Source organism: Sander vitreus, chromosome 4, assembly GCF_031162955.1.
Source record: "Sander vitreus isolate 19-12246 chromosome 4, sanVit1, whole genome shotgun sequence".
Classification (NCBI taxonomy): domain Eukaryota; kingdom Metazoa; phylum Chordata; class Actinopteri; order Perciformes; family Percidae; genus Sander; species Sander vitreus.
Window position 1 is genome coordinate 34,470,773 of NC_135858.1, and position 19,367 is coordinate 34,490,139.

Below are 19,367 nucleotides of genomic sequence, written 5' to 3' on the forward strand. Positions count from 1 at the left end.
CTTCATCACATGACTGAGACAGCGATGGAGAACAGGCAACCCAAAGTCCGTCTTGGTTGCTGTTCCACTGGCTATCCTGTAGTAGGTGTTGATGGTGTCATGCAGATTTTTTCGGGCAAATGTCATACAAATGGCTTGCATTAGAACCATTGACCCATCGCACATAATGAAGATGGGTGCTCGAATGCCTCTGCGTCCATAAGCCCTTGTGACATCTGTTTGAAAGGCCTCTAGGAAATAGGTCACTGAGGCAGTGGTGTGGTCACAGGTCAGGTAAGTCGCAACTGGTAGTGGAGATGATTTTTTTTGGGGGGATTTCTGACCACCAGTTCATATACATAAAATGGAGGGGAGTCCTTTTCTTTCTTCATACATAAAGTATGTCCTCCCGGCATCGCTCCTGGTATATTTCAATGCTCCTTTGGGACCAAAGGAGAACCCCTTTCGGATGAAGAAGTACTTTTTGTAGAACTTCCTCTGCAGCATGGGTTCTCCTTTTTACCATTGCCTGGAGACTTAAAATATCTTTTTTTTTTTCATTCATGTGGCGATGGGGACACTGGTGGTGTGTGCTTTGAAACAAAGACAACCAACATTTAGTGTAAAGCTTTGTGCCCAACAAAATATGATGAGAGAGCGTACACAGCATTGACTTAATACCTCAATATGATAAGTACACACCTTTTGAAATGAATGCTGCGATCTTCGAAGTCTGTATCGATTGCTAGCTGTGTTGGGAATGCCAAGTCCGGTACAAACTTGACCCCAGAGTCCATCTCTAGCCCAGGAATTTGAATTTGGTTTAATGCCAGTCTTTTGCAGGTCCTCACATTTTTTAGAAATCTGTTTGTCCGAGATTTCCTTTGTTTTGTTCTATTGAAAAATAAACCATATGAGTTAAATCAAGAACATGTTGGACATAAATTGTAACTGTAAAATGTCTATAGAATAAAGTTGCTCACCCCGAATAACTTGAAAAAGTAGACTCTATATAAAAGTAAAAAAGAAGATGTTACGATAGCACCATAAATTTTCTTTATGTAGAGTGCATCCTGCTCAAATAAATTCCAGAATAAAATCAGCATCGTAGACAAAGTAAGGACTATAATAACACAGTTTCACAGAAGGGAGTGGGACATACTTGGACAAAGGGTAGGCCTACTGCTTGTGCTAAACCATGTTGGGCATAGGATTTACTTTCATGGGTTCTTGTCATCCAGAGCCATTCATTATTGCCCCAAATACTTAACATTTAATCCTACTGTTTTGTGTAGAATTTTATAATACATTAAAAGGGACCAAATGATTAGTCTTTTATGCAAAGATTGACTCTATATGCAGGTCAAGATTAAAAAAAGAATTTTCATGAAAAGGAAGGAAAAGGATTATATTTAGGAACATGTTTGTACCATGCACTTGTTCATTATTCACATTAGGACCAATATGTTAAATTCTGAAGCATATGTTAATGTATGCTTTTATGCTTGCCAGGTGAACGATAATATATGATAAATAAGGAACGGAAGTTTAACTCAGAGCTTAGTGTATGTGTGTGAAATCATTACTACGTCTGGCACAAATGGGTTTGAATATGTAGGCCTACTTTTAATTTCAGTTCAAGGCTACTTCTATTCGTTTTTATTAAGAAGGCTATTGTTGAATGTGGAAAAATCCTTGTGAGGATTGGAAAAAACAAATGTAACAGGTCGAATTTGACCAGAAAAGATAGCAGAAAAGGACACAAATTGATATATTAACGCACCAGCACTATGACACTATGACCAGTCAAACACAAACTTGTTGTCTATGTTAGAATGACTCATTAACGGAAACACACTTAAGTAACTTTTAGTTCGCCTCAAATAAATTAGTTTTTATAAACTTAATGGGTCACACCATGGGGTCGTGTACTATAACCCTGAAGTGGAACTATCCTTTGATAACAGGGCGTTTCCTTTTCAATTGAATCCAAAATCATATGTAATTAGTCTCATATTTGAGTCTTTGGTGGGCTTTTAATTTGAAACTAAACACCGGAATGACTTGAACTTACTGGGTGGCAATATAAGGCGGTGTACGTCTACTATTACCCTGAAGTGAAATTAGTGTGTGGAAACAGGGCCTTGTTAGAAATTGCAATTAAAAAAAACTATTGGCTTAAGTAATCGTGTCAATTATTTGAGCTTTTATTTTCGCTATGTACAAGACGAATGCTTTTATTTCGAAACCAGTTCTGAGACGCTATTACCGTAAAGCTACTATAATCACGTACAGAAAAACACTGGGTCGGCTGGCTTGACTGTCGTTCACGATGTGTCGGCTGACTTGACCGCAGTGAATTTACCTACCATTACATTTTGATTATATAACAAGTATTCAGCTTTAAATGTTCCCAGTTGAGGTTCAGTTCCATTTAAGCAAAAAAAATAAATCAAATTAACCGATATGAGCAAAGTATGACTGAGGTGCGGCACTTAGTTACTGTTAGCTAGCTAGCTACCTAGCTAAAATTAACGTTAAGGGATATCCGATATCGGGTAACGTTCAATTAGCTATCTAGCAGCATCAGATTCAGTCAAATTAGTACATAACTAGCTAGCTAGAGCACGGATATTTTAATTTTAAATGAATGTAAAAAAGGGCGGCTAGTGCGATGTTAGCCTGATCTAACGGCTCTAAAGTTACTTTAAACCATGACATGGCGTAACATACTAACACATTATTTGTCAGATGAACACCAACTTCCACATGAGAAAACGTCGAAATATTTGTATTAACGTTACGTTAAGATGAAATAGTGCTTACCATGGGGTTTGACAGCAGCAACGAAGCAGTCTCCATCATAACCCTTCTAGACTGGCAACTTTTTTTCCTTCCTTTATCGACTGTGGCGCGAATATGTTGCTGGGCAGAATTCAGATTCACTGTCCATCACATCAACAGTGAGTGTACAGTAAAGACATCCAGACGCTCAATAAACGATGCTTCCAAATAACCCGTGAACAACTGAGGAACTTGTAATACATCTAAAATACATAGTTAATACGTTGCTGCGATGTATAGATTTCCATCATAATAAGACGTCCAGACGCTCATTAAACGACGCTTCAGAATGACCTGCGATCAATTGCAGATGAAGCGATCTTTTGCATACGTCGTGGCGACGTATGTGTGCTTACTGGGTCTTAGCCTGACAAGCCAGACCCACATCCAGATGTTGGGTCTGGAACTCACCATTGGCAGAGCTCAATCCGAGGGGGGGATAAACGGCTGTCTTTCAGATTCCCTCTGCACGCTACAACCAGGCAGAGCAACGAAGAAGATAGCGGAGCTAGTTGATAGATTCAACTTTTGCCGTATCCGGTCGGCAAAACTCCGAACACATCTTCCTTTTTTAAGAATGACTTCAGTGCCGTTCTTTGTTCTTTTCTCAAAGAAAAGCTGAACTCCAAGTCTTCCAGAGTCGCGGCCAAAGCCGATTCCAAAGACCGCTGTTAGCCAGCAGCAGCTCTTCTTTGTTTTCAAGTTGTTTGTATCCCACAAAGATGAACAGAGATCCTGAGTGGTGCATCACACAGATGAAGAGTATAGCGCAAACATTCCTCCAGGGCAAGCAGTTGGCAGGTGGCATCTCAGCTGGTAAGAAAATATTGTATAGGGACAGTAGAGGTGGATAGGTTATTCAGATTGATGAAGGACATGTGTTAGCGGTCTCAGTGTGCAAGGTGGTTTTGTGCATTACAGTGTGGACGTGTCATTGCTTTTACCTAAATAATTTATTTGAACAAGTTCTGAAAAAATCTACTACTCCTAGCTCTCTATGTAGATGCTGTGATGGTTGACAGTGTTTCCTCTAGAATTGTTTTCAGCAGCGGGGGTGGGGGGTGTTGAACGTCAAAAAGTAACGTTACCTGAAAACGGCGTGTCGATTCTTTTTAGCATCTCACATCACACTTTCAGTCACTATGACCACTACTACTACGGTCAGAAACATTGATTGTGCCAAAATGTGAACAATAACGTGGCTGTCAATGGGCTTATCTGCTAATGTTAGCTACCGACCGTTAGCTTAAAACCATCCAGCAAATAGACGGTGACGGTGCCGTTATCTGAAACCGGTGATTTAACGTCACCGCTCATTTAACACACAGTTTAACAACAAAACAAAACGCTGAGTGAACATTACTAGCTACGTTTTTCATGTTGGTTTTGAGCGGTATGCTCCCCTCGTGGGGAAGAAAAAGCATTTCAATTGAAGCACTTCCCATGAGGTCACAGGTTCACTTAGTTTGAAATGGTTATAATGGCATCACAAGTTCAAACGGTGAATGCTTGTTTGCTTGTCTGTAAATATTCCATGAGGAAAGTGAAATACCAGAAAACAGACATACTGTTTTCTTGTATTTCACTTTCCTCATGGAATATTTTCTATGTGTACTCATTTGGGTGTCTGTACATGCAGAAGAAGCTTCACTTAGTTTGAAGTGGTTGTAATGGCGTCAGTGAATGCTTGTTTCTTTGAACTGCTTTCATTTATCATTTGGCCTAGAGAATGTAGTTTTATGAATCTCAAACTCCGTTTAATGGTTAGAAAACGTGTTGCCGTATAAACAATTCTACTAAAATGTACTTAAAGTAGCAAAAGAACAAACAAGTATTATATTTGATAAGCTGATCATATGTTTTGTATGTTAGATCAAAGTAACTAAGTATTAACTCTGATAAATGTAATGTGCAGTACAAAACAAATCCTCTGAAATGTAGTGAGGTACAAGTATAAAGTAGCATATAATGCAAATACTCAAGTTATTTACCTCCAAATTGTATTTTTACTGCTCATGAAACATTAACGTATCCATAAATAGCTTAGCTAAGCTGTGTGTTTAGCTGGATGGGTCATATGTAAGGGATAATCACGAGAGGCAGGGCAATAAACAGTTTGATATGCCCGGCTTGTGGACGGCTTCGTCTCTGGCGGTAACCTTCCACAAGCCGGGCATATCAAACTGTTTACTGCCCTGCCGCTCGCTGATTATCCCGTTTATTCTACTTCTTGCTTGCCAACATAATAAAACAATTCAAATACTTTAATAATTATGCTTTTTCTTATTCGTATTTGCATGCTTATTAAATGTATACTCCGTTTGAGTTCATCTCCCTCAAAAAGTAGTCCCCTTTAGAGCTACGGTGAATAACGTTAGCTCAGCTGTAGCTAATTAGTTTCTATAGCAACCACACAACTGACAACAACAAACACACTGTCAGTCTGTCCTTCTGGTGGCTCTTCCACTCGGTGAAAACCTCGATGGCAAAGGCAGTTGCCTTTTCCGTGTTTGATTCAAGGGCCCCGTCTTCAGTTGTACGCAGCTCCTCATCTGTCAGATCTCGTTAACGGGGACCCTGGGCCTCGTCTTCTTCTGTTGTCATTCCGTCGTCCTCGTCGCTCTTTAACCAGTCCTCAAATGTCTTCCCTCCTCCAAATATATTAAAATTGACAATGAATTTCGTCCATTTTTAAAACACTGTAATGTTTAGAACTACGGCGAATAACGTTAGCTCAACTGTAGCTAACGTTAATTAGTTTCTGTAGCAACCACGCAAGGCTGCATCTGATCACTAACGTTAGTTTAATAACGTAGTTGCTACATTGTATCTCGCTTGTGAAACTATGTATCGACTGACCCGATTTTAGAAACGTTTTTAAACAAGGTTTATTTTTTACAATGGACCTCATGTTTGAAATTTCTGTGATAGAGGAAAAAATACAAGCGGCGTATTGATCTACTATTTGATGACGCTGTGCTCAGTCAGCGGGCGACCTGCCGGGTTAATGCCCTCCTCCCAGCCAATCAGAATCAAGCATTCTTAAACTAAGTAGAATCATTTCTTTTTTCTTCACTTTGGTTTTTATTGATTTTTCACATTTTGTACACGTACACCCCATATCCGGCAATACAAAAAACAAACAAAGCCCCACTAGAAAACAAAAACAAAATACAGTCCTGTTGGGAGTTGCATTCCTTTATTATTCATTAGTTGAGTACTCTCAGTTTTCGTCTTCTGTAACTAGTGTTCTTTCAATAGTCTTTGTCGCTGTTCGAGGTCCTGAAGAATGTCCATTTCAGCCATTTGTCCTCCATCTGTGTTTCTTGCAATCTTAAGCGATGTGTCAATTTTTCCATTACGTAGGTTTCCTCTATTATCTCCATCCATTGTTCCTGAGTCGGAGGATCCACTCTACCCCATTTCCTTGTGATAGCTTTTTTACCAGCTATTATCAGTATTTTTACCAGGTACCTATCCCCTGCATGTACATTTTCCTCTGTGAGATTACACAAATAGAGTACCTTACAACACATAGGGATCTCATATCCCAACACCTCTTGTAAAGTTTTATGTACCGTCCTCCAAAACCGTTGTACCTTATCACATTTCCAAAATACATGCGCATGATCTGAGCTTGATGCTCCACATTCTCTCCATCATGATAGATTCACACTCAAATATTTACTCTTGACCTTGGGCGTGATAAAGAATCTGACCAAATTTTTCCAAGAGAACTCCCTCCATATCCGCAAATTGGTGGATGTTTGATGCATTTTCCACATATTTAGCCAATCTTTGTCCGAGATTTCTATGTTGAACTCTGACTCCCACTTTTCTTTTATATAATTACTTGTATTCTTGTTTATTGTCAATTTTTGGTACAATACTGATATCATTCTAATGTTAGTGTCCTTGTAAATACTAATTATTGTTTGTATCACAACATTCACTTGCGTGGAGGGATCCACCTTGATTTCTTTCCTGTAATAATCTCTTAGTTGTAAGTACCTAAAGAATTCATGTTTACCCAGATCATATTTGACTCTCATGTTCTGAAAACTCTCCAGCCCCCCCCCCCATCTTTCTCTAGAGTGCACCATGCCGTAATTCCCTTAATTCCCCACTGTTTGAATCCCTCGTCATAACTGGCAGGTTTGAAATTACTGTCGGATGCAACCCACTTTAACAAATGTATGTCCTTATTTATCCCATCATTTTTTATTATTCTATACCATAATTCCAGAGTGAACAATGTAATTGAGTCAGTTTTATTTTTAATTTTATTGTATGTTTCTTTATCTCCGATCACATTCTGAATTGGGTATCCTCCAGACTCTTTCTCCATTTCTTTCCACTTTGCTGTGTAATCTGGTTTACGCCAGCAGAGTAAATATCTCAGCTGGGCTGCAAAGTAGTATTCTTTCAGTCTTGGTAGACTCATTCCCCCTCTGTCTTTTGGCAGCTGGAGAGTTTCAAACCTAATTCTAGGTTTTGTACTGCCCAGATAAACCTTGATATTATTTTGTTCCAGGTCACAAACTGGGTTTGAGGGACCTCTACTGGTAGATAGTGAAATAAATAGAGGAGCCTAGGTAGCACATTCATTTTGATTATTTCAATTCTCGAGTTAAAATCTAGCGGCAGAGTAGCCCATCTTCCAAAGTCTTTTTGTATCTCTTGGCTTATTTTGTCATAATTGTCTTTATATAGTTTAGACAATCCTTTAGTGATGGAGACCCCCAGATATTTTCTTTTCTTTAGGTTCCAATCAAGATGATATGAATCCTGAATCTCTTTTGATGGAGTGTAGTTAAATGGTAGTATCTGTGTTTTGGATATATTAACTTTATATCCTGAGAGGTGCCTGTACCTTTCTAAAAGTTTCATCAGTACAGGAAGTGATTTGTTTGGTTTTTCTAAGAAGGCTATGACATCATCGGCAAAAAGTCCTATTTTGTGTTCTGTTCCGTTCACCATTACTCCCTCCAGTTCTTCGTTCTGACGAACTGCTTGCGCCAACGGTTCTATGAAAAGAGCGAACAAAGTGGGTGACAGGCAACAACCCTGTCTGGTAGACCTTTGCAAGTTGATTTTATCAGTCAGACTTCCATTTATTTTAATTTTGGCGGTGGGCTGTTGATATAGAGTCTTTATGCATTGTACTGATTCACTGTTAAATCCAAATCGTTCTAGCACTTGATACAAAAATCTCCAATTCACACAGTCGATGCTTACTAATATAATGCTTTGTTTTTTCTGTTGTGCTTCGTCTACGATATGCAAAGCTCTTCTGATATTGTCCTGCGTTTGCCTTCCGCTTATAAATCCTGTTTGATCTTCCTCTATAATTTCTGTTATGAAAGTATTCAATCGTTTTGAAATAATTGTTGTGTAGATTTTATAGTCCACGTTTAGCAACGAGATTGGTCTGTAAGTTCCACAGTGCTCTTTGTCTCTTCCTTGTTTGTGGATGACTGTAAGGATTGCTTCAGTCCAGGATGGAGGTATTTCATTGTTTTGGAGTGTCCAATTAAAAGAGGCCAAGAGTAGTGGTGTGAGCTCATCTTTAAACATTTTATACCACTCTGCGGGGTATCCATCACTGCCCGGAGATTTATTATTTTTTAATGTACTTATTGCATCATTTACCTCTTCCATTGTAATATCAGCCGTTAGCCTATCATTTTGAATATTACCCATCGATGGCAGGTCCAATGAATTTAGAAACACTCTCATTTCCTCTTCATCCGCAAAGTCTGGCTGTGTATATAGTTCCTCATAGTATCTCCGGAGGATTTCCTCTATCTCCTCTGGGTTGTGGGTTAACTCATTTGTATTTGGATCTCTGATTTTACATATGTTGCTTAGCACTTGTTTTCATATTCGTTTCGCTAGCAATTTAGTAGCCTTTGAGCCTTTCAGGTAGCGAGGGTTGTGGTCTGACACATCTGCAGCCCCGATCTCACATTCCTTCACTCTGAAGCTGTCACTCTGATACACCAGGAAGTAATCTGTCGGTGAATGAACTTTATGTGCAGCTGAATAATGTGTAAAATCCTTATCCAGAGGATGTAGGTTTCTCCATATGTCTACCATCCCCATCTCCTCCAGTGATATGTTTACTAATCTCGTTAACTGCCCTTTATTCCTTTTGAGGCTCGTTGTGTCCATATTATGATTCATAATAACATTCAAATCCCCCCCGACAAATTAAGATTCCCTCTGCTTCAACAGCTATGACATCTAACAAGGCTTTGAAGAATTTGTTATCGCTCTCCGGGGGTGCATATATATTTACCAATGTTATTGGTTCATTTTCTAATCTACCCTTTACTATAACATATCTCCCCTCCCCATCTTTGAGCTCCTTCTCACAATCAAATTGAATCATGTTTGATATTAAAGTTACGACCCCTCTGCTGTATCTCCCTTTGTATGAACTGTAATATAGATTCCTGTAGCCATATCTTTTCAGTTTATCATGTTCTGACTGTGTTAAATGGGTCTCCTGTAAAAATATAATTTGTGCTTTTTTCCTTCTTCAGTTTTGTCATAACCCTCTTTTTTTTTTTTTGGTATGTTCAAACCATTTACATTCAGCGACATTATTTTGACATTGTTAGACGACATTATGATATACTACTCCCAGAAAGTGCACTCCCAAACAGTTCTGAACTACACACTCATAAACAGTTGTTAACATAATAGAAATCCGGAAATACAACTTCAAAAGGTGGGGGGTTGCTCCTTCCTCCCCAAATCCCCGTTGGTGGGTGAAGGGGAGGTCCTCATCTCTAAGTAAGGGCCCCTTCCTAGACCTAAAACGGAGCCCGACTCACGGTGCTCCATAGTGTCTAGATAAGTCCAACTCAAATAACCTGACCACTCCCAGTCGGTTCTTATTAGCTTTAAATAAAAATAAAGAAAAGGAAACGTGATCAGACAATCCCACTGTGGATCCTTTTTTCTGAATCAGTCACTTTAATCCAAGATGTGGACAAAGTCCCATTCAATAATCTACAGATAGTGTTTGCTGCCCTTAAGCCCTTTCATCATCTCTTTTCCTCTGTCTAATCGTGTTGTTTGTCTTTGTCCATACCTGTATTGTCTCAAGTCCACTTTTTGCTTTTTTTCCCATCAAAGCCTCTTTAAGACCTCCATTGAAAACCTTGTAGTTTTTGTCTCGCTCGGTGCGTTGCATCCCGGCTCCGTCCTTGCCTCGTCACTCGCTGCCACTCCGATACTCCTGGCGCCCTCCCGCCCGCCGCAGGTTCGGTGTCTTCGCCTGGCATATCCACGGTGTAGCCTCTTTCCTCCATGTCTTGTGCAGCTTCTCTGGCGCTCCCATACGTCCTCACACCGTTGTTCCAGTGAATCCGGATTTTTGTGAGCGGTGTCTGGAAACGTATGCCTTTTTCCTTTAACACTTTCTTGATGCCCACATATGTCTTCCGTTTCTGAACGATTTCAGTGGGGTAATCATGGTCAAAGAAAACTTGTTTTCCACCCACCTGTATCTTCTTCTGCCATGCCTTCTTCAAGGCCATGTTCCCGGAAGTCCAGAATCATTTCTTTTAATAAAGCTAATCAGCTGTAACAACAACTGTCATAAAACAAGAGTTAACCCAGAGTCAATCATTGACTTGTACCTGTGAGCCTCGGCTCAGGGTTTAAAGAACACATTTCACAGACATCAGATATAAACATCACCCTCCTCCTCCTCCTCCTCCTCCTCTTCTTCACTACTGAGACTAAAACCTGAACCAACTCTCAGCTGTGTATCCGAGCAGGAGGAAAGTGTCCAGAAGATCAGAGCTAACATCTCTGTTCCTGGTGACATTCATCCTACGGCTGGTTTCATCTGCAAAGAGTTTTAGATTTCAGGTTTCAGGAGAATGCAGCTTCAGTTGTTCTCTTTGTGTAGACTGAGATGTTCAATCTGCTGTATATGATCTGTGTTCCATTCTGAGTCTTACGTTAACTTTCTATCTTCTGTTTCAGGGATATCCCACTGGATGGATTGTTGGATTGAGTGTTGCTGTTGCAGTTATTGCAGTTCTTGCTGTTGTTATTATTTTTCTAGTTAGGCGTGTAGCCAAGTATAAAAAAAGTAAGTTTAATAAAATATTGTATCAACATTTTCATGAGCAGACAACACAATTTATATATATATATATATATATATATATATATATATATATATATATATATATTATAATATGTCATGTTTAGTCTTTGAGGTTGTTTTATCTTCAGTCATTAATCATTGTGTTGGTATTTACACCAGAGTAGAATCAGGTCAGTTGGGATTTACTTCTTAACTTGTTTTCCTTCCTGCAGGATTACAAGCGCTATCTAGGTAAGGAAACAAGTACATTCTTATAGTAAATACTTTATTAGATATTATTTTGTTAAGTTTAGTCTTGTAATGTCTGTCCTATAATCACTTATAATCAGGAAACCAGATACATGTGACCTCACTATGTAATCCCACTGTGAGATCCAGATCATTTACAGGTCCCACACACTTTCACTTTTCTTTCTAGTTCTGTAAGTTTAGTAACATTCACTATCAATCATGTATCAAGATGGGTGTTTATGTTGTAATATAATGCATCATGTTTTAAGTACAAATTAGGCCCAGCCCACTTAGAGAGGAGGCTCTTCTCTCTGTAAGAGTGACAGGTCAAAGCTGAGATAGGCACATTATGATATGTATACAACTATAAAAACTAAATAGTGTCTGGCTCTGTTCTAAGGTAATATGATCAATGGTAATTTTATTAATAAAGCACCTTTTACATTAAAAGACAACATATAAGCATGAAGAACAAAGTTATTCAATTCATTAACAACAATAATAAGAATACAGTACAAGCATCACACACTGTATTTAACCAAAAGCTTGAGAGAATATTAAAGTTTTGTGTTTTCTTTTAAATGTTGACACAGTGATGTACCTCCGGTCCAAACACCGCTTGTTAATACCACAGTAACAGCAACTGAAGACACCAGACCTGGATCTGATTCTGGGATCAGCTTGAAGACCTCTGCCTGATGACCTGAGAGGTCTGATGATCAATGATCAATGATCAATGATACAGGTATTGCAACATGTATAGTCTCTTCCACTTTACTAAATAATTGTGACATTTAAACAGATTTTCATGTATTACTGTATGACAGATCAATGATGCTCCTCCCCACTGACATGGTTTTAAAGTTATTGTTATCCAATTTATGCTCTCCAAATGTTTTAAAATGCACTTTTTTTTTTTCATTTTTTTTTTTCTTCGAACCCCCCCCCCCCAGTACGCTTAGTCTTTGGACCTCAATTTTTCTTAAACCCTGCGTACGCCCATGCAGTAGGAGATTGAATTAAAAAATAGAATAGTTTCAAAGCCATTTTTACATGTAAGGAACAGGATGTGTGTGTGTGTGTGTGTGTGTGTGTGTGTATGTGTGTAAATGTGTCCTAACACTGCCCAAAATGGCGTATAAAAAGGTCAGTTGTCTATATCAGGTGACTCTGCCTGAAGTCCGTTGATGTGTCTGGGACAGCTGGTTGACTTGTAAACATGTGATTGTTTCAGATAAATCTGAATGGAGGGAACTTCTGCAATCTCGGTGTCTTCGTGGACTCCTCGTCTGACAATTTCTTCTGTTCTGAGGCCGCTGTGAGGTCTCACGCAGTCAGCAAGTACATTACTTTTAGTTTCAATTTCAGAAAAAAACTATACTTTTTATTGAATAAGTAAGAGTGAAAACCCCCACACCTGCAGAAGTGACTCAAATGTTAGTAAAGGAACTTGTAGTTTGACCAGGAAGTGACCAAAACATTATTACCACAGAATCTGAAATTCAAAAGGCAGCTGGTGAAGAATGGACTGTTTGTGTTCTAAAATGCGAGTAAATGTTTGTACCAAAATAGTTCTGTTTTTCAGTCTTCATTTTGGTGAAGGTGCAGCTACTTTCTGCTGCTCCTCTGCTGTCTGCATGTTGGAGCTTCATGGGGGCAGGCCGACACACACACACACACACACACACACACACACACACACACACACACACACACTGGTGCAACCACCAGACGCCAGCCACCACGTCACTTCTGTTTACTGATAGCTAGCGTTTACCTCAGGGTAATTAATTAGCTAGTAAGCGTGAGATTTTTGGCAGCCAACCGATCATTAACCGTTGACCGACAAGCAGGAAACGGAGTCTCAGTTCACCGTCCGGGAGCCTCTGACACACTTTCCGCACTCCGTGTCCGCGGACAGCTGTAGGCTTGTACCGGTTAATGTTCTGTGCATTGTCGGACACATGCAGCCACTTTCCTGAAACCGCCTGCGAGACTGACACAAGTCCACAGCGGCGTGTATGTCCCAGCCTGTCTCCACCTGCAGGTTGTCAACTGTGTGCTTTGGAATGAAAGGGAGAAAACAGGACGCCGAGTAACACGGCGGATATCGCTCAAATACACTTTTGTAACCCTGCTATATAGCTAATTCAGTGTGAGTGCACTAATGTTGAAATGACATAAAATGCACGTCCCTTGTAGCCGTGACAAATTAGCCTGAAGCTAATGCTCACCTGTTCAGGAGGAAATTAGCCAACTCGGCGTCCTTTTGGGCTCTAAGCTGTCTCCATCTTTCAAATACATCTCCAATATTTACCCGGGGTTTGTTACATCTCTGGTCACGCAACTGTTAGATTCTACCCGACCTAAAAAAAAATGTCTATCTCCGTTGAGGCTGTTTGTTTGTTTTGCTGCTTTCATGGCGCACTGGGTTTACATTTTTACAGGTATATCTGGCAATCTGGCCTGGCTGTCAAAACAGAAATAGTGTGGACTGAAGTCTGAAGAAGACTCTGCCATTTAATGAGGTCCGTGAAAACGGAGGGAGGAAGAAGGTATCCAATCCTGCGATCTCCAACTTCTCCAAATACCGCTCTTTGTGAGCACCTACCAGATGCCCTACCTCGACCGATGACGGCACGATGAAGATAGTATTATTATTATTACACTTTATTTAGTGTCGATACTTTTAAACTGATTGAAACTAATGAAACTTTCCGCTCGTCTACTACACTGTTTAGCTTGTGCTTCCGGTGATGCTGCCGTCCGTCATGGCGTCGTCAGGTGGTCGTGGTCACGTGTTTGCAAAGGGTGAATACGGCCCCTCATCTCCACCGTGGATGTATTATAAGCTATTTCCATTTCGCCACCCGTTATCCAATCGTTCCGTTCATATCAGCTGTGATCATGAGCGGAGCAGCCGCGCCAGCCCGCGTACTGCAGCGATCGTTTCGGCGTCTCCTCTATTTCTTTGGCGAGCCGCGAGCAAATGTGTCAAGCCAGGAAGGTAATCATATACAGGAAGGCCACAGCACAGCCGCATACTTTACAAAATGGAACACATTTCAAAATAAATAGAAATTACAATATATAATGAGATTCATGGTTATTTTGGACGTTTTGACTTCAGAGAGAGAGAGAGAGAGAGAGAGACCGACTCTCTCACACACACACACACACACCAACACCGACCTTGTTTGCAGTTGGAGGTGTCCTGGCAGCATGTTTACAGACGTCTCTTTTACAACGGTGGTCTACGGGGGAAATCCTTTCTGGGTCGCTGGGAGATTTTTTTGTTGCAAAATAAGCAGAAAGGAAAATAGTAAAGTAAGTAATAGTGTTTTTTGAACATTAAAACATGTAAAGATGTTCTCATAGAAAAGAGTCTCCTTTAAAAGAAAACGTTGATATACCTGCTGGCAGGGTCGGTGGTTTGATCCCCGGCTCTTCTTGTCCACACGTCCAAGTGTCCTTGAGCGAGACACTGAACCCCAAATTGCTCCCGATGGTCAGACAGCACCTTGCATGGTAGCTCGCTGTCATCGGGGTGTGAATGGATGAATGACATATAAACTGCTTTATTAATATTATCCTGCTGCTTGTAGTTGTTAAAAGTCCTAACTGAGCTAGATGTGATGGGCTTTAGAAAACTAGACTTTTAAGACCAAAGCCTGCTGTCACGATGTAAAAGAAATGTGATTTTTTTTTTGTAACCAAAGTAAAATCTGTCTTATTTTTTTATTTGGATATTTGTGTCTTTGACATTTAGGACAATCATGTTCTGCTTCTTTTTATGTCTTAAGGTGCTAAGTCAAGAGTTTGTCAGGTTGAACTAGACACTGTTGTTGCTGATATCAGAATTGTGCATGTACAGTATGTTTTATCTGATGAACTCTCAGGGCATCATGTCATTTCAGGCAGCGCTTCATCATTTCTATCTAAATAAAAGATGAAATATGTCAAACTGTATGTTGTGACTGTTGTGGATGTTTCTGTGTTCAAACTTTGATAAAAGAAACAAACTACAAACATACTTCTGATACTACAACATGTATCCTGGCTGCTCAACAGGTTTCAGTTTTTTGATTAATCCTCCACATTGATCGTTATAATAAAGTTTCATTCTGATAACTAGAATGACTTTTGGGAAACTCTCAATCACTCCATCTATATAAATGTAAATATATATTTATTCCAGCAGCTGGAAGTTAACGTGAATCTGGGAGAATCTGTGGAAGAACATGACTTAATACTACAGATGGACTGTAACACTTTCAGATGAAGTTTTTCCATCATCTTTATTCTTTATATCATTATGTGTATACCCAACGTTCACTTCAAAAAGTGGTATTTACACATCCTTTAAGTCTAACTATATGCTAATGATTCTTTAAAAGCAATAACTGTCTTATGGCAGATTCAGCAGCAGGAGTTTGTCATCAATACAAATACTTCTACCTGAGAAGATCTCATGGTAGAACATAATACACATAATACTGTTAGGACTACAAAAGATGGGTGTAACGGTACAGTTTGCAGGAATAACAGATAAATTGACAAAGAAGACTCAGTGTTACGGCTGCTGCTGGCACCTTCCGATGTGTTTAACCCTTTTTCTAGTCTGGATCCACGGAAGAACATTTCCAGGATAACTGCTTCACATCCTGCATGTGAGGTTTGTGTGATTGCTGTGGACGAAGTACACACAGAGATACACTGGTAAGATCTAATGAGGTTTAACTATGTATCAGCTCATTTAAATAGCTCACATTACTGTATTGTGTCAACACTACGGGGTGCAAATGTTCCACCAAAACAAGTTCCAATCCAGAGTTTTTTTTCTCCTATCCCTATTACTTCATAATCAAATTACCAGAAAGTATTAATCACATTTGACCTGGTTGGTGATCCAGAACGGCTGCATTTTGCTGCCAGCTCACAGTATCTCCTTTCTATGCAAGTTAATTCACTTTTATTCTGAAGAAATTGCACCTGAAACGGTTTTACTTCTGCTGATAAATAGGCTAGTGACAATGCCCCCCAAATTTTTTGAGATACCCCTACCGGAGGTAGAACTGAACTACCAACTATAGGCAACAGAATCCAAACCTTGTCTCCTGGCTGGAACTAGTGTGCAACTGCTCTACGGTCATAGCGTGTCCTTCATCTTGAGCTGGGAAGAAGTCAGGGCATCTTTAGCCAAGAGCAGGCTTGTTGGAGGCGATTCTTGAGCCTAGCAACATACTCTGGAATACTTTACACTCTTTTTTCCGGCATGACCAGTAGCTCCTTAAATACCTTCAAAGGACCTCTCACCTTGTGTCCCAACACCAGTTCAGCAGGGCTGAACCCTAGAGACTCCTGTACAACTTCACGGGCTGCAAACAACACAAGCAGCACACTGTCATCCCAGTCCTTCTGCGACTCATTACAGTTGTTGCGTTACATGGATTTCATAGTCTGATGAAATCTGATCAGCTGAGACGTGTCTGTAAACTCGTGGTAATAAAAAGGCAGAGCGGCTTGAACACACAACAGGATGTTCAACTCAGCCCCGTTTCAGTTTATAAAAACATGTTGCTACGTTTTGTCGGGGCTGAACGTGGCCCAGCTCCACAACAACAGCAGGTCTCGAAATACAAATAATGTAATATATTAATATATTTGTGTAGAATCCTAATTGAGGACTGCTATATGACTACTAGAATGGGATAACGCCTTGTCTTTAACTATTTAAAAAAAACTTTTGTATGTACTATGTACTTTATTTTATTTGTATTGATTGCTGTATGTACCTTAATGTATTGTCAATAGAGCCTTGCCGCTTTGAATATTTTTTGTATTTTTTGAGAAATGCAAAATCAGTATTCCTACGAGAAGTTATGTACTGAATTGTTCTAAATAGTTAAAAAAAACACTTCCTTGTTTCTAACTCACATGTAACTGAACTAACCAATCAGACGCTAGCAGAACTTAGACTGAGGTTATAATGTGAGGGAAAACCACAGAGATAGAAATCATATAGACATGTCAAATATGTTAATTATAACTGTGTCAACACAAATATGTAAAAGTGTTAACTGTATAAAGATTGTAAATACATTGTTAGTAAAAAATATTCTCTGTGCCATTTCAATTATCAAGTACAAACTATTTGATTGGAGATTATTTTAGTTCAGTATGTAGGTCTCGGTTCAGCCAGGACTGCACTTTATTTTTAGTAACTTAGTAGCATGTATATGTATATCTAAATGGAAGTTTATTAAAAAGATGTAAACAGAGCAGTGTGTTCAAAGTGTCTCTGTGTTTCAGGTGAGGGCTAGTGAAGCAAAATCACTTTTTAATGCAAGTTTCAGCTAAAAACAGTCACACCGCAAAGAATAATGTCAATATTAATGTTTTATTCAAGATTTTGAATAGTATAATTTGAATATATTTAATTTTAAATGATAAAAGGGACTATATTATCGGTTAACATTAAACAGTGCAAGAACATAGTAAAGAGTACAGTACAGAGAGGCTTTTTTCTAAATACGTATTTCTTCGGCGTATCTACTTTTAAAAGATAGTGATAGAGACGGTCAGGAAAGGCAGGAGATGACATGCAGCAAAGAGCCCTGTGGTGGACTCAAACCAAAGTCACAGTGGTGAGGACTCAGCCTAAAGTACGGACTCTACCCGGTGACCCACCAGGGCGCTTTATTCACTTTCTCACTGAGTTAGATAAGAAGATCAATACCACATCTCAGCCTTTACTATTCTTCTAAATACACAAGCAAGAAATGATTGTCTAAAGAGCAAACAACTGTAATAAAACACTATAAAATAACAAAAAACATTATATGAAGTGACCTTTTTTACACAATATTTCACACTTCACACAATCACAGAAAACATTGTAATTATGTCTGAATACAAGAATACAAGACTTATAAGAGCATCATCATGTTGATCTGGTCCTCTCTGCTCTACACACCTCTGGAACAGGAATACTGTACAAGTCTGACAAACAGTTACACAATCAACTACAACTGCAAGACCAAATAAGTGAGCCTATTAATTGTGATAAAACACAAGCATAAGATAACTGAAGACAAAATAAATGTTTCCAGCAACACAGACATTATCAAAGCCTCATTTCCATCATTAGTGACGATGTTCTATTACATTACTAACAACATGGCTCTTCGCAGTTGGAGCTGCAGGAAAAAAAGACAAAACAATATTAAAGAAAATTCAATTCAACTTTCTTGATCATATTCTGGCTGCACAATCACAGTTTTACCGCTAACACATCATTTATTTTTGGTTTCTGGTCTACACAGATCTGCCCCAAAATCCACTCTTTTCTGTTTGGAAATAAAGTTAAAGTTAATGCACAAACATGAACCAGAATAGCAGGTGCACTTAGAGACGCCTACTGCTCTGTGTGTGTCGCTGCGTGATTAGAATAGAGTCCTACATCAAATCTAGTCAATCATTTAAATAATAGAATAAAATGATCTTGAGTACATTATAACATCCTGTCGTATGAATTGAAGCAGTCCCATCTTTTCACTCTCGGCTTCACACATATGGCTGTAAAACTAGAGGCCAGAGTTCAAACAAACATTAAAAACTATTAATAAAAGTAAAGTTAACATTTTGGCTTGTTACTTTCAAAAACAAAAACAAAATGTAGATGCATCTCTCAGCAACATCAGGCAGTGTGGACACTCAGATTTAGGCTATGTTTAGACAGAAACGATCTGAAGAGAAAGAGAAAGTGAAAGAAGAAAGTGACGTTGCGTTCTCACTTTTAATTCCGCGTTTAGACGAGCGTTTTGGGGGAAATCTGCGTCCACCAGGCGGCTAGGTGGTAGTGTGAAGCACTGCCACACAACACCACCAACTCCGCACGCCTGCGTAGAACCTTCCTTCTACTTCTCTCCCTTGTAAACGTGAAAGGCTCGCGTGTGCTGGCGGCAAACATCCACTACACAGTGACATACAGTCACCGGATCTGTCGTCAATGACTACCTTCTTCTGACCACCGCTCACTTCCGGTGGAATCTATGAATTCACTACAGCAACAACCACCTAGTACTAGCACCCCCTGCTGTCCCATTCCTGTACTGACAACAAATAGGAAGAATCGATTACTTAGAGCCAATGGGATAAATCCATCAAATCTTTTAACTAT

General features: G+C 39.4%; 2 protein-coding genes and 1 pseudogene across 4 annotated transcripts in view; 2 read left to right on the forward strand and 1 right to left on the reverse strand.

Moving 5' to 3' along the window:
• The window catches only part of LOC144516142 (CD276 antigen homolog), a 192,023-nt pseudogene that overhangs the window by 158,341 nt on the left and 14,315 nt on the right, over positions 1 to 19,367 (reverse strand). The gene's annotated exons all lie outside the window — the stretch shown is intronic.
• LOC144517362 (uncharacterized) overlaps positions 1 to 19,367 on the forward strand; it is a 403,478-nt gene that overhangs the window by 148,871 nt on the left and 235,240 nt on the right. The gene's annotated exons all lie outside the window — the stretch shown is intronic.
• The window catches only part of LOC144517361 (uncharacterized), a 52,271-nt gene continuing 43,730 nt past the window's right edge, over positions 10,827 to 19,367 (forward strand). The window contains exons 1-5 of one of the 2 annotated variants that reach the window (XM_078249450.1): positions 10,828 to 10,936; positions 11,167 to 11,185; positions 11,779 to 11,930; positions 12,420 to 15,362; positions 15,806 to 15,904. The gene's annotated coding sequence lies outside the window, so the exon portion shown is untranslated. Of the gene's footprint in view, positions 10,937 to 11,166; positions 11,186 to 11,778; positions 11,931 to 12,419; positions 15,905 to 19,367 lie in introns of both variants that reach the window. The other variant, XM_078249449.1, reaches the window with a different exon arrangement.